Below are 16,217 nucleotides of genomic sequence, written 5' to 3'. Positions count from 1 at the left end.
CTCAGAAATCCGACCTGGTCTTCTTCAAACCCACATCATCGAACATTCCAACTCCCAGAAACTCGGTAACAATCGCAAAAGAAGAAATCCAACCTAAAGATAGACTCAAATACGTTGGAGTCTGGCTGGACTCAAACCTCTCCTTCCGACCCCACATCGAAGAAATCATCGCCAAAGGCCTGAAAGCCCTAAGCAGAATCAGAAACATCGCACACCTCCCTGGGACAACGTAAAATCCATCCACCACCTCATCGTCCAAGGCTTCCTCCCCACCATCCTTGGGGATCAGAGGCATGGTGGACGGAGCCGACCACATCCTCCGATCACTATCCCCACTCTACAACGAAGCCGCCAGAATAGTAACAGGCCTACCCCGCTGGACAAAAACCGAAAGACTGCTGAAAGAGGCAGCACTCCCCCCACTTGAACACCTCCTCAACCACAAATCACGAAAATACGGGACGCGCATCCTTTGCCATCCTGCCGACCACCCACTCAACGAAGGACTTATACAGCTCCTCCCCACCAAGATAAAAAACATAAAAGGCACAGGCCTACACCGAATAGCATCACTCATGCTACCCTTCCAAGAACCAGGCAACCGCAGAGAGCGATGGATCCAAAACGACACCCTTACCAAACGCATGCTGGAAGAATGGAATCCATCCCATGCACCAATTACCATGAGCCAGGAACCCTTAAAATTCACCCCAAACGAGCAAAACTCCCCCGATCCAAAGCGAAACTCATACACCGCATACGATGCCAAGCCACCAGATTAGACAGACACGCAGCATTCACGGAACCTGAACCCTGCCAATGTGGCTCGGAACAATCCTCCAAACACACCATGATCGACTGCCCGCGATGGGCCCAAATACGAAGGCCACTTATGGATAAAATCCCAGGACCGACACCTGGGAAAACTGGCTATTTACCAACCTCAACGTAGAACTGATTCTACAATTCGCATCAAAAACCAACCTACTCGACTGGTACGAAATGGACGAGGAGGACCCGGAGGAATGACGATAGGTTTCTTTGATTTCTCTTTCCTTTCTGTACCTTCTTTGATCTTCGTTGCGTTCCGCTTTCCGTTTCTTTCCTTTGTCTCTTTGTTCTTTGTTTCTTTGTTTTTTCCTATGTTTATGGCGGAGGATCCGGCGTGCGATAAGTCCTGTACTTCAAAGCAATATAAAAAATCTATCTATCTTCTGTACTCCTCGCAACACCAAAACTTTCGAACAACAATAACTTTTGGCCCGCCTTTCCGATAAAACTTTTACTCGAACACGATCCTGTATGTCAATAGACCGCGTAATCTATTGGTATCTCATCGCACATCTGTTCGTACGCGAAGTTATTCACGCTCTAGTCCCCGAGTTGTGATCTCCTCACCCCTCAACCCTCGCTTAAGCCTCGCGACCGCAGCGAAAAACAACAACCTGGCCTCACCAAACCCACCTAATCCACCAAACATCGCGGGAAGAAAGAGAACCTTATCAGAAGTCTTTCCCAACCCAACCCGAACTGGAACATCAGTAATGTCCCAACAAGCCTCATTGAGCTCCTGGTTCGCAGGAGCTCCCCCACCAGGAACACCGGCACCCCCCCGCTTCCCCGACACCCAGTCAACCCAACAAACCCAGTCCACCACCATCGAACAAACCCAACTCGGCAATGAACCTTTTTCTATCTTCGCCGAACATACCCAATACAACGAGCCATACGCACCAAAATACGACTACATTCACCCCAGCATCGTCCCTGACGAAACCCACGCCAGGATGGACCTAAACTATATATCCTGGGTAGTTAGAAACGCACTCACTGTAGCGCTCGAACCCATCAACCAAACAACCGAGCAAATCAACAAGGGCCTAAAAGCCACCATCGAAGTCCTATCTGTCCAAAACGAATCCCTCAAACACACCGTCGACATCCTGGCTAAACAAATGTTTCAAATGACAAAAAACCAGGACAAAACCTCCGAAAAACTCCACCGCCTACAACACCAGCTCACCAACCCTCCGTCAACAGGCCCAGCAACCAAGCAACTACCGAAGGAAGAGCCTCCGCAACTGCTGCCGTCGCTGCGGCCACTATCACCGCCCCCACCACACCCGCCAACAACCCCAACTACCCCCAACAGCCAAAAGGGAAAGCATTGACTCCACCGGCACAAAAATCTTATGCGGCCGTCGCGGCAGAAACACGAACCCCGAATTCACGACTGTCACAAACAAGAGGAAAACTAAACCCAAAGCAGACCCCCTCTTCAAACCGGAAATCACCAAACTCAACCGGGAAATTGTTATCGAAACAAACAAGGAACTCCCAGTTACCCCGTCGGACATCAGAGCCAAGATAAACGCAAAAATCCAAGACCCCGACTGTCAACTAATTGCCGCCCGGAAAACAACTAAGAACAACATAATCCTGGAATCAAAATTCGCAACCCCAGCAACAAAGGTCCTCGAATATAAAAAGGAAATTGAAACCGCCCTAAATGAACTAAAAGTACCCTTCGTCGACATCCGGGTTAACTCCAGGTGGTCGAAATTCATTCTCCATGGCATCCCTACCTCCATAGGGGAAGCATTTGAAGCAGGACAATTTCTGGCATCGGAAATCAGAAACAACTACGGCAACACCTTCGAACTGGCACAAATCCCGAGATGGTTATCAAAACCAGAAGCCAGAATTGGAAAATCCCACTCCTCCATGATCATCGCCCTCCCCGGTCAATTCACCAAAGAAAACCTCGGTCTCCGGTACCTCACCCTCTTTGACAGAAACTGCAAAATCGACAGCTACCTCCCCGCAAACCCAGAAACCCAATGCGCCAAATGCCTTGAATATGGACATAGGCAAGAACGCTGCTCCCATACCAACGGAAGATGTGGACCTGTGCCGAAGAACACCAAACCAAGGACCATCCATGCACAGAATGCGCCGGAGGCCTTAGATGTTCACACACACCCATCCGATGCTACCATTGCAAGGCCCCCCACAAAGCAACAGACAGCAACTGCCCAGAACGAACCAAAGTCCGAATCGCAAACAGACTCGGACCAGACACAAACCCAAGCCCGCTACCAATACCCATATTATTCCGGCCCAAACCCCCCACAGGAAGATGCAGCCATGGATAACACCCAATGAGTCACACCAAAAGAACCACGGCTATCGCACAGCAACTGAACTGTGCGAAAAACGAGCTAACAACAAAGTCAGTAGTGGAGGAAGCAGAACAGGACCACAACATACTTTTTCTTTTGTTACAAGAACCATGGAACAATAAGGACGGCCACCCACCGGAATCCCCTCTTTTCTATCTATTCACAGCCAGCAACAAGGGCACTAAAGCTGCCACATATATCAGAAAACATGCCAATCTAAAACCAAAACACCATTACACACACAATAACTTCATCGTCTCCGTCACGGTGGAAATCCAACGCCAAAAAACACAAATCCTCAACATATACTCACCAGGATGAAGCGGACCCTTCGCAGAAATCTCCCAACTAATAACTACCATCCAAAATTGTCTCGTCATGGGAGACTTCAACAGCCACCACCAACTCTGATATGGACACAGATCCCACGACTACACCAAGACAATTAGAGCAGACAAATCGGGATCCAAAAAACTGAAAAGATGGATAGACCGACAAAAGTTATCCCTACTCAACGAACCAGGCGAATTCACACATTTTCCCAGGAACAACAACAGACCGACCATCATCGATCTGACACTCATAAAAGGACCAGTACTGGACCATGATGTCCGCTGGAACATAGACCGACATGGAGCAGGATCTGACCATGGAAAAACAATCCTGCAACTACGAATAGAGAAACCCCCACACATCCCCAGGAGACTATGGCACCGAACGAAATGGGAGAAACTGGAAGAGAATATCTCAGGCCTCCACTTCCCCCCCGAAGCATGGGAAAGCCAGAACCATACAAAACAATCGGTCGACTTCATCCTCGAACATATAGATAACCTAATAGATCAGGTCACCCCATGGAGCCAAGGACACCTCAAGTCCAAGAAGTGGTGGACCCCAGAGCTCAAAAAACTCAAATCCTCCCTCAACATCCTAGAAAGGAAAGCCAGAAACACCCAAAAGAACGAAGACAGAGAAAACTTCAGGAAAACAAGCAGGAAATGGACCGCAGCGATCCGCAAAGCCAAGGCAGAACAAAGGGAGAAAGAACTCACAGAGGCCAAGGGAAGCGCCATCTGGAAACTAGTTAATAAAGGGGAAAAGAGGGATATTACAATCCCAACTATACAAGGTGAAGAAACGTTTGCGGGGAAGTGCCAAGCTCTAAGAGCCCAACTCTTCCCCACAAATTGGACGTCCCCCGATAACCCTCCACTCCAAATCAGACCCCCCTCCTTTGACCTTAGTGACGATTTTCAGGAAGTAACAACAGAAGAAATTACATCCGCAATCAGATCATGCCCAACACACTCGGCCACCGGACCAGACGGCATCCCATATCCATTCATACAGGCAACAATCAAGGCAAACACCCAACTCTTCCAAGATATGTTCTCGGCCATGCTCCGACATGGAGTCCAACCGGACCGATGGAAAGTGGCGAAATGCATACCAATCCCGAAACCAGGAAAACCCGACTACTCCTCGGCCAAAGCCTACCGACCCATCTCCCTGTTGCAATGCTTTAGCAAAGTACTGGAAAAGATAGTGGCAACAAGACTATGCACCGCCGGAACCATCCTGGAAACCCTTAGCAAAGACCAATTCGGAGGCAGACCAACAATCTCGGCAATCGATGCCTTACTCCGTACCCTCACGCCCATCCAACAGAACCTCCTGATCAAACGGACCACAGGAACCGCCACCCCAGACAGACCAGCACTCCTCACAAACGACATACAAGGAGCCTTCAACTGCGTCGACCACCTCCTACTCGCCGAGATCATGACCCAACAAAGATTCCCAACATACCGAACGACATGGTGTAAGGAATTCAACACCAATCGAAAACTCCAATTCCAATTCAACCACGAACTGGAACCGCCACAACCATATGCCTCAGGACTACCCCAAGGCTCCCCCCTCTCCCCAGTATTATTTATGATATACGCCGGGGTGATAACAGACCCCACCAACTCCCCCAAAGAAACCAACACCACCTACATCGATGATGATGCACTCGTACAACTCGCAAAGTCCCCCCTCTTCATCACTAAAAGACTCAACGAAAGAATGGCGGAAAGGGTCAAGAAAGCAACACCCCTCAATATCAAATACGAACCTCAAAAATCCGACTTGGTCTTCTTCAAACCCACATCGTCAAACACTCCAACCCCCAGAAACTCGGTAATAATCGCAAAAGAAGAAATCAAACCCAAAGATAGACTCAAATACGTCGGAGTCTGGCTGGACTCAAACCTCTCCTTCCGACCCCACATCGAAGCAACCATTGCCAAAGGCCTTAAAGCCCTAAGCAGAATCAGAAACATCGCACACCTCCCTGGAACAACAATAAAATCCATCCACCACCTCATCGTCCAAGGCTTCCTCCCCACCATCCTATGGGGTTCAGAGGCATGGTGGACGGGAGCCGATCACATCCTCCGATCACTATACCCACTTTATAACGAAGCTGCCAGAATAATAACAGGCCTACCCCGCTGGACAAAAACCGAAAGACTGCTGAAAGAGGCAGCACTCCCCCCACTTGAACATCTCCTCAACCACAAATCACGAAAATACGGGACGCGCATCCTTTGCCACCCCGCCGACCACCCACTCAACGAAGGACTTATCCAGCTCCTTCCCACCAAAATAAAAAACATAAAAGGCACAGGCCTACACCGAATAGCATCACTCATGCTACCCTTCCAAGAACCAGGCAACCGTAGAGAGCGATGGATCCAAAACGACACCCTCACCAAACGCATGCTGGAAGAATGGAACTCCATCCCATGCACCAACTACCATGAGCCAGGAACCCTTAAAATCTACCCCAAACGAGCAAAACTCCCCCGATCCAAAGCGAAACTCATACACCGCATACGATGCCAAGCCACCAGAATAGACAGACACGCAGCATTCACGGAACCTGAACCCTGCCAATGTGGCTCGGAACAATCCTCCAAACATACTATGATCGACTGCCCGCGATGGGCTCAAATACGAAGGCCACTTATGGACAAAATCCCAGGACCGCACACCTGGGAAAACTGGTTATTCACCAACCTCAATGTAGACCTGATTCTACAATTCGCATCAAAAACCAACCTACTCGACTGGTACGAAACGAACGAGGAGGACCCGGAGGAATGATGAAAGGTTTCTTTGGCTTACTCTCTTTCCTTTTCTGTACCTTCCTTTGATCTTCGTTGCTTTTCGTCTTCTTTCCTTTCGTCTTCTTTCCTTTTGTCTCCTTTGTTTTTCCTATGTCTATGGCGGTGGATCCGGCGTGCGACAAGTCCTGTACTTCAAAGCAATATAAAACTATCTATCTATCTATCTTCTTTGTACCCTTGCAACACCAAAACTTTCGATCAAACAATACTTTTGGTCTGCATTCCCGATAAAACTTTTACTCGAACACGATCGTGCATGTCAATAGACCGCGTAATCTATTGGTATCTTATCGCACATCTGTTCGTACGGCAAGTCATTCACGCTCTGGTTCCTGAGTTGTGAACTCTCCACCCCTCAAACCCTCGCTTAAGTCTCGCGACCACAGCGAAAACAACAACAAACCTGGCCTCATCAAAACCAGACAACCCACCAAACATCGCGGGCAGAAAGAGAACCCTATCAGAAGTCTTTCCTAACCCAATCTGAACCGGAACATCAGTGATGTCCCAGCAACCTTCTCTGAGCTCCTGGTTCGCAGGAGCCCCCCCACCAGGAACCCCGGCCCCCCCCCGGCTTCCCTGATACCCAATCGACTCAACAAATACAGTCCACCACGGTAGAACAGACCCAACTCAGCAACGAACCTTTCTCCATCTTCGCTGAACATACCCAATACAACGAGCCATATGTACCAAAATACGACTATATTCACTCCAGCATCGTCCCCCAAGAAACCCACGCCAGAATGGACCTAAACTACGTCTCCTGGGTAGTTAGAAATGCCCTCACTGTAGCACTTGAACCCCTCAACCAAACAACCGAGCAAATCAACAAGGACTTAAAAGCCACTATCGAATTCCTATCCGCCCAAAACGAATCCCTCAAACACACCGTCGACATCCTGGCCAAACAAATGATTGAAATGACAAAGAACCAAGACAAAACATCCGAAGAACTCCATCGCCTCCAACAACAGCTTACCAACCTCTCCGCCAACAGGACCAGTAATCAAGCAGTTACTGAAGGAAGAGTTGCCGCAATCGCCGCCGTCGCCAATACACCACCACCACCACCGGCCCCACCACACCCGCCAACAATGCCAACCACACTCAACAATCAAGAGGGAAAGCCAAAGAAACCTTGACCCCACTGGCACCGAAATCCTACGCATCCGCAACGGCAGGAAACACCAACCCCGAATTCACAACCGTCATGAACAAGAGGAAAACTAAACCCAAAGCAGACCCCCTGTTCAAACCTGAAATCACCAAACTCAACCGGGAAATCGTAATTGAAACAAACAAGCAATTTCCAGTTACCCCATTGGACATCAGAGCCAAGATTAATGCAAAAATCCAAGACCCTGACTGTCAGCTAATTGCCGCCCGAAAAACAACTAAAAACAACATTATCCTTGAATCAAAATTCGCAACCCCAGCAACAAAGGTTCTCGAATATAAAAAGGAAATCGAAACCGCCCTAAATGAACTAAAAGTACCTTTCGTCGACATCCGGGTTAACTCCAGATGGTCGAAATTCATCCTCCACGGCATCCCTACCTCTATAGGCGAAGCCTTCGATGCAGGACAATTCCTAGCCTCCGAAATCAGAAATAATTACGGCAACACTTTCGAACTGGCACAAATCCCGAGATGGCTATCAAAACCAGAAGCTAGAATCGGAAAATCCCACTCCTCCATGATTATCGCCCTCCCCGGACAATTCACCAAAGAGAACCTCGGTCTCCGATACCTCACCCTTTTCGACAGAAACTGCAAAATTGACAGTTACCTACCAGCAAACCCGGAAACCCAATGTGCCAAATGCCTTGAATACGGCCACAGGCAAGAGCGCTGCTTCCAAACCAATGGAAGATGCGGACACTGTGCCGAGGAACACCAAACCAAAGACCACCCATGCACAGAATTCGCCGGAGGCCTCAGATGCTCACACACACCCATCCGATGCTATCATTGCAAGGCCTCCCACAAAGCAACAGACACCAACTGCCCAGAATGAACCAAATTCCGAATCACAAACAAACTCGGACCAGATACAAACCCAAGCACGCTACCAATTCCGGTAGTTGTCCCGGCCCAAGACCCCCCACAAGAAGACGCCGCCATGGATAACTCCCAATGAGTTACAACAAAAGGACGACGGCTATCGCACAGCAACTAAACTGCGCGAAAAATGAGCTCACAACAAAGTCAATAGTGGAGGAAGCAGAACAGGACCACAACATACTTTTTCTTTTGTTATAAGAACCATGGAATAACAAGGATGGCCACCCACCGGAATCCCCTCTATTCTACCTATTTACAGCAAGCAATAAAGGCGCCAAAGCCACCACATATATCAGGAAACACGCCAACCTGAAACCAAAACACCACTATGTTACAGGAGCTATGGAGCACAGTTCTAAAAGGTATAGGACAGTGAGGAATACGAGTGATGGGTTGTGATGCGAGGACGGTCGGGTGACGGAAGGACAAGCATAGAAAGGTATTGGGTAGTGTGGGGGCACGCGGTGTTACCACACTAGTATTATACTATTGTGACGGCACGCTTACTATTGGGTGTCTCACCCGAAATAGAATAGGAAGCGGGGCTTACGGCTGCAGGCTGTTCTACTTAGGGAAGTAGGTATAGGACAATAGTATGATACAACCCGATGACTGGCAATTGCAAGGTTCATGGTTACGTGTCAGATTTAGAATGGAGGACGGAACTATGCGGGGGCGCTTTTCTATCTGGGTTATCTTCGGAGGCGTTATCTTATTCTATTATCGTTGTATCAGTTAGTATTAGAAAGCGGGCCTTGGCATAGGTTCCAACATGTATAAATAGGGCATGATTCTCCGAAGACTTGAGGGTATCATCAACCATCAAGTCAAGGGAATCCGGTTTAAAATATCATCAGTTTAAACACTACAGAATTATCGCTTAGCACTGGCCATTTCCCCAAACACTATATTGTACCTTATCCCTAACTTTTACCCTTTACCTATCGCACAAACTACCAAAAGTCCCGATAAGACAACTACTCGCTTAAACCAATACTCTGAGTATTTTGCTTAGTGGCGGATAGTCACCGTGCTCTCAGTAGAAGAATAAGCGCTTAGTCTATTATAAAGACCAAGGTACTATATGCACCCCCGAGTGACAACAGCAGCCATCAATAACTACCTTTGCGCTACATCCTTCATCGTACGAAGAGGAAGCGCCGAACATCTATACTGCGGATACCTCCACTACACAGGTTTCTTCGCAGAAGCAGGAACTACCGCTACTTTCGAGGAACACGACCCCGAAATCCTCAACTACCCAGAACTCTTCCCGATCAAGATCACTCTCTCCCAACGATCTTTCGGACTTGCTCATCCAGCCCCCTGGTTCATTGCCCAACCCTGGTGCAGAAGGCATCCACAGCTCAAACTCGAGCAACTTAGTAATGTCAAGGGCTCATCAGCAACGGTCGGAGGAAGACTACAACATGGAGAGTTCAATCGCCTTGAGAGATCGAGGTATATTAGAAACTCAGGCGAAGAGGCGCCACAGGAAAGAGAGAGATGTGCCGATAGGCTCCCTCTTCACATCGACGAGGCAGGAAGAATCCTATGGGCAGGCGAGGAGGCGGCAGGTAGACCACCGGGAGTTCTCCCCATACGTCACCCCAATCAGAGAGAGATCCTCTACTCAGAGGCCCTCGGTGCCTCGGGTAATGGACGACGACGAGGACACCAACATGGACGTAGAGGAACGACGGGTGGAGAATCCTTTCGGCGATCTCATTGGGCAAGAAGTCCAGCGGCAAGGGGCCCCAGTGGTCCAGCAGCTCAGCCGCGGGATCGAGGAACTCAGCATGCACGTGCGGGATATCCCCATACTCAGGGAACTCACCCGGCAGCAGCAGGAGTATACCAACAAGATTGTCGAGGACCTCCACGCCAAGTTCGCTGGGGACAGAGCCGAACGCGACAATCAGCTCAACCAGGTTATGGCTCAGCTACGAGCGGAATCCACCACCGCCACCAACAACCTCGGACAAGTCCTTGGGCAGATCGTCGAGGTAACTAGGGCTCATCAGGAAAGGCAGGAACGACAGGATCAGCACATAAACGCGCTGACCAACTTCGTCCAGCAACTTCCAAAAGATGGCCCGGTACAGCTACCCGTAGAGGTTACGGCCACCCTGGAAAGGATGGAACGTGACAGGCAAGCCTCAATGGAGGACCAGTTCGCAGGCACGAAGAAAACCTTGGAGGAAATCATCGAGCAAATGCGGGTGGCAGCCAGTAGAACGGGAGCAGCCCCTGAAGGTTCAGGAGGCGGAGGCATAGTACCCCCCCAACCTCCACAGAACCCCCCTAGCAATTCCGGAGAGATACCGGAAGGATCAGGGAACCAACCCCCAATACCCCCTCGCTCTGAAGCGAGAGGAAGCCAGGAAAGTGAGCAGGGAGGCAGAGGAGGCAATGGCAATAATGGCAATGGCGGGAACCGCGCAAGGCCTCGAGACCCATCCCCCTCCGACTCATCCAGCTCCTCCGATTCCGAGGAAGATCGTCGGTCACACAAACGAAGGCAGAGAAGACGGGAGGAGCGAAGACGCCGTAACAGGCAGCAAGAGGTAGACCTCGTGCAATCCCCTCGCGCCACCCTAGGAGATACGCCAAAACAGGCAAAAATCCCCTTCTCCGGAAAAGCCGACGAAGACGTACGGCACTGGATCGACCAAATGGAAGCATTAATTGAACTTCAGAGGAAGGTCCGGTGGGACGACCAAACGAAAATCTTGTGGGGATCCCTGGAACTTACCGGAAGTGCGGCAAAATTCTGGCGAAACTTCGTGGAGCGACTATCAGTGGACCCCAGCATCGGGACATGGGAGAATTTCAAAAACGAATTACGGATTCAATATGGCAATCGAACCAGTCAAGAGCAAGCTAAGCAGAAGATGGATAAGCTCCGTCAAACTGGCATGATCGATGACTATATCAACGAAATGCAGAATCTAGAATGGGATGCAAGGGTCGGACCCATCGTAATGAAATCCATGATCCTCACAGGAATAGACTCCTCGCTGGAACAACGCCTCTCGAATGCGATCGAGGAACCAGAAGATTTCGCGGAATGGCTAGCATGGGTAAGAAAGATTGGACGCAAGGATCACGAGGTAAAAGCACGAAAAGAAATTTTACGTGGCAAGGATGTCGTGAAACCTCGGGAGGAAAAATCGGAACGGCGAAAATCACGCAACCCCGCACCTCGGAAAACTTTCTCCGCGCCAGCGCACAATTCCAAGCCCTCGGATGACTTAGGTGTCACCAAGGACGAAAAGGAAAAGTGGCAAAGGGAAGGAAAATGTTTCCGTTGTGGTAGAGATAACCATTTTGCGAAAAAATTGCATAGCGACGAGTAAGGTCAGGTTAACCGACCTGAAGAGGAATCCTTCGGAGAAAGATCACGGAGGGAGGGAGAATTGGCGAGGGGTGAAAAGAAGCGAAAATTGCACCCCCAGAATGAGGCATTTAGGGCAAGAATTACAGCTTTGGAGTATCAAAATTGATTGGGTATTTCTATTTTTTCGGTATCTTATGTTATGTTACGGTTTCTTTCTATGCTGGGCCACAAGGACAAGGTTTTCTATGTATTATGGTTATTTTTAATCGGTCGGCTATGAGCTTTCTATATTTGTTTCATTACACGCGCAGAATTCAATTCTCTTTACACACACTCTGAGGATGGGGTTATACCCCGAATGCCTGGTGCGTAAGTGTTGTACTATGATCTTCATCAAACAAACACTCGAACTCTCTATATAAACCCCCTCACCCGCGCTCAACAGAAAACTATCGAACCAACCCACATCCAAGACCAATACCAGACCTTCTATCAAACCAACATATCAACATGTCTTCCAACACACAAGAAACTCGCCTTGAGATCGAGATCTCCTGGGATCACCCCGCAACTAGTACCAAACATGTCGCAACAGTCAACGCACTCCTAGACAGTGGCACTGAGGACTGGATTATGTCCTGGGACTGTATCCACCGTGCGAAATACCCACCACTCGACCAAAGCCTCTCATCACAACGGCTGATCCCAAAAATCATCCCTGATGCCCAAATTGGCACTCACATCACTCAACCTCTCACCCTCCGCATCGGCAACCATCTCGGCAGGGCTATCACCTGTGAGGTTGGCTCGTTTGCAGGAGAGGACCTCGTCATACCACATCGATGGCTCAAGGAGCATCAATCAACCATCCATTGGGGACGCAACAGTGTTAGCTTCCATAGCAACAACTGTATAGTCAATGGATGCTTCGTATCAGTCGAAGCATATACGATCAAGACCCAGGAGAGCTGGTCATCAGGCTGTTGAGGGCGTCACCCAAGAAACAGATGACGATCGAGCAACACCCCTTTTGGGCAAGAGCATAGCACTAACGAGGCTCTCGTTAGTGTTATAACCGGTGGAGTTTCAGGAATACGCCAATGTGTTCTCCAAGGAAGGAGCCGATACCGGACTCTGAATGGACATAGCATTCCTCTTATGGAAGGAAAGCAGCCTCCGTGGGGACCAATCTATGCGCTCTCCCCACCTAAACAGAAGGCACTCCGGGAGTATTTGAACGAAAAGTTGCCCTCCGGCAAAGTAGTTCCCTCCACCAGCCCAGCAGCGGCACCCATCCTGTTCGTTCCGAAAGCTAATGGCGAGCTTCGGTTATGTGTCGACTATCGTGGGTTGAATGAAATCACGTTCAAGAACCGCTACCCACTGCCGCTCATGACAGAGCTGGTCGACGCAACGAAAGGAGCACTCTACTTCACGAAGATAGACCTGAAAAATGGCTATAATCTGATTAGGATTGCTAAGGGCGAAGAATGGAAAACCGCTTTCCTAACAAAGTACGGCCAGTTCGAATATAGGGTAATGCCTTTCGGCTTGACCAATGCTCCTGCGTCGTTTCAGGTGATGGTCAATACCATATTCAAGGATCTTCTAGATCAAGGCGTAGTAGTCTATCTGGATGACATCTTAATGTATTCGAAGACTAGAGAAGAGCATACGACTCTCGTACGGAAGGTTTTGGAGCGACTGCGATGACACCATCTATACGGAAACCTCGAGAAAACGGAATGGTATCAACAAGAGGTAGAATTCCTGGGATTCCTAATATCAGGAAAAGGGGACCAAGTATCACCGAAGAAAGTCCAGGCGATCGAGGGATGATTAGCCCCAACCAAGATCAAGGAACTTTAGTGCTTCCTCGGCTTCGCCAATTTCCTAAAACGGTTCATCCACAGATACTCCGAGGTTTGCAGACCTATGACCGATCTCCTGAAGAAAGGTGCCGTATGGAAATGGGGCAGGGAACAGCAAGATGCGTTCGACGGACTCAAGAGGAGATTTACGTCAGCTCCAATACTCCGACACTATGACAAACACCGCGAAGCAATTGTGGAAACTGACGCAAGTGACTGGGCCGAGGCCGGAGTACTCTCTCAGGTGTTCGAAGATGGTATTCTACATCCGGTAGCTTACCACTCTCGCAAGTTCAATGAGGCAGAAGTCAACTATGAGATCTATGAGAAGGAGATGCTCGCAATAGTTTCTGCCCTCCTGACTTGGAGACATTGGCTGGAAGGGACGGACATCCCTATCCAGATACATTCGGATCCCCAAACCCGCAATATTTCACAACGACCAAGAAGTTATCGAGAAGACAAGCCAGATGGGCCGAGAAGATAGCACCTTTTCGCTTCAAGATTTATTACCGACCAGGCGAGAAGAACGGCAAGCCAGATGCACTTACAAGACGTCCGGAGTTCGCGATTGAAGGGGGAGTAATGCGTGAGCAGCCCGTAAAACAGCTACTCAACGCAGAACAGTTTGTCAGAAAATCACGGACCAGCGTAGAAACTGGGTCTGAGGTGATTGGCAACCCCGAAGAGGAATGGATTCAGTTGGATCAGTGGTATGACATACCAAGCGTAGAGCTGCCTCAGCCACTACAGGGTTGGTATGAACAGGAAAGACGATGGGTTCAGAGGATGGTTCCGGATGAACACCTCCCTGACTCAAAGCTTGAGATCCTCGGAGCACCGGAGGCTGCTATCGTAAAGGTAGAGCCTGCCGCTGAATGGAGTCCCGATTCGAATGACCCCACCCACGATGGTCGATGGGTAGTACCGGGCTACGCGGTCAAGCAGGTCATTGAGGAACATCATGAACGACCCGTAGCGGGGCATCTAGGAAGGGATAAAACCCTTGAGTTGATCGATAGGAACTACTGGTGGCCAGGAATGTCCACGGACGTAGCCAATTTCGTCAAGACTTGCGATGTATGACAGAGAGCCAAGCAACATCGGAGACACTTGTCACTCCCTCAACCCGTAGAGTTAGCCACCATACCTTGGACTGATATCTCGATGGATTTCGTAGTAGAAATGCCTAAGGAGAAATCAGGATTCCGTAACGTATTGGTAGTCGTGGATCGTTTTACGAAAATGGCTGACTTCATTCCAATGACGGGAATCAATGCGGAGCAGACCGCTAACGCATTTGTCAAAGACATCTGGCGCTTCCACGGACTTCCTAGGAGTATCGTCTCAGACAGAGGAACACAGTTCGTGTCAGCATTCTGGACGGCAATCACGGAAAGTTTGGGGATTCGTAGGAGACTCTCGACATCATTCCACCCGCAGACCGATGGCCAAACGGAACGAACCAACCAGCACATGGAAGGTTATATTCGGGCATATACGGGAGGAACAGGCAAGAAGTGGAAAGACCTGTTACCCATCTGCGAATACGCCTACAATAATGCGAAGCACACGTCGACGGGACAATCGCCGTTCTACTGCAATTATGGCTTCCACCCGCGAACGGATTGGCCTACGGATGCAGAGATTGAACGTTTAGATGCCAATGGGAACAACTACTTGGACGAGATCATAACGGCTCATGAGTTAACGAGAGATACGCTACAAAAGACGTTCGATAGGATGGCGGCAAAGCCAGGACAGCAATACAGCGGTCCACTATCGTCAGAAAGTCGTTCGACCTAGGATACTCGTGTCAATAAACAGACCAGCGATAGCATCGGTTCCCTTAACTCCGGTCAGAAAGTTCTTGCTAGATACTCGGAACCTAGGAGGATACTCCAACGTGGATCAGATAATTTTACCAGGACCATTCCCGATCTCAGCGGTGGATAGGCAATCGGGCTATTACCGCACTCTAGAAGGGTTTTAACGGTCGACGACCTTGGAAGGCGGGTTATGTCACAGAGCTAGACACGAGCACAAGATTGGCGAGGAATTGCAGCTCGACGAATACGAGTGAGGGTGTGATGCGGGCTCACAGACAGGAATAGGCGGACTAGGAACTTTCCCTACTAGATCACATGGTATCATAGGGTAAGTCGAGGGCGACGCGAGGTGTGTTACGACACGAGACAGTTCTAAAATCTGACAGTGAGGAATACGATAGTTGTATGCGGGACGTCTGACGAAACAGCATAGAAAGGGGGTTAGGCTGCAGGCTGTTCACTAGAATCTAGGAGGCACGTACTAGTGTCTACCCGATGACTAGGAATTGCAGGTTCTATAAAGGTTGGACAGTGATACAGATATGGAATTGAAGGATGGTACAAATACGGAACTATGCGGGGGGCGCTTTTCTATCTGGGTTATCTTCGGAGGCGTTATCTTATTCTATTATAGTTGTATCAGTTAGTATTAGAAAGCGGGCCTTGGCATAGGTTCCAACATGTATAAATAGGGCATGATTCTCCGAAGACTTGAGGGTATCATCAACCATCAACTCAAGGGAATCCGGTTT

This window comes from Morchella importuna, assembly GCF_003444635.1.
Source record: "Morchella importuna strain M04M26 chromosome Unknown Morimp01GS042, whole genome shotgun sequence".
NCBI lineage: Eukaryota > Fungi > Ascomycota > Pezizomycetes > Pezizales > Morchellaceae > Morchella > Morchella importuna.
This window is presented reverse-complemented; position numbering follows the sequence as displayed.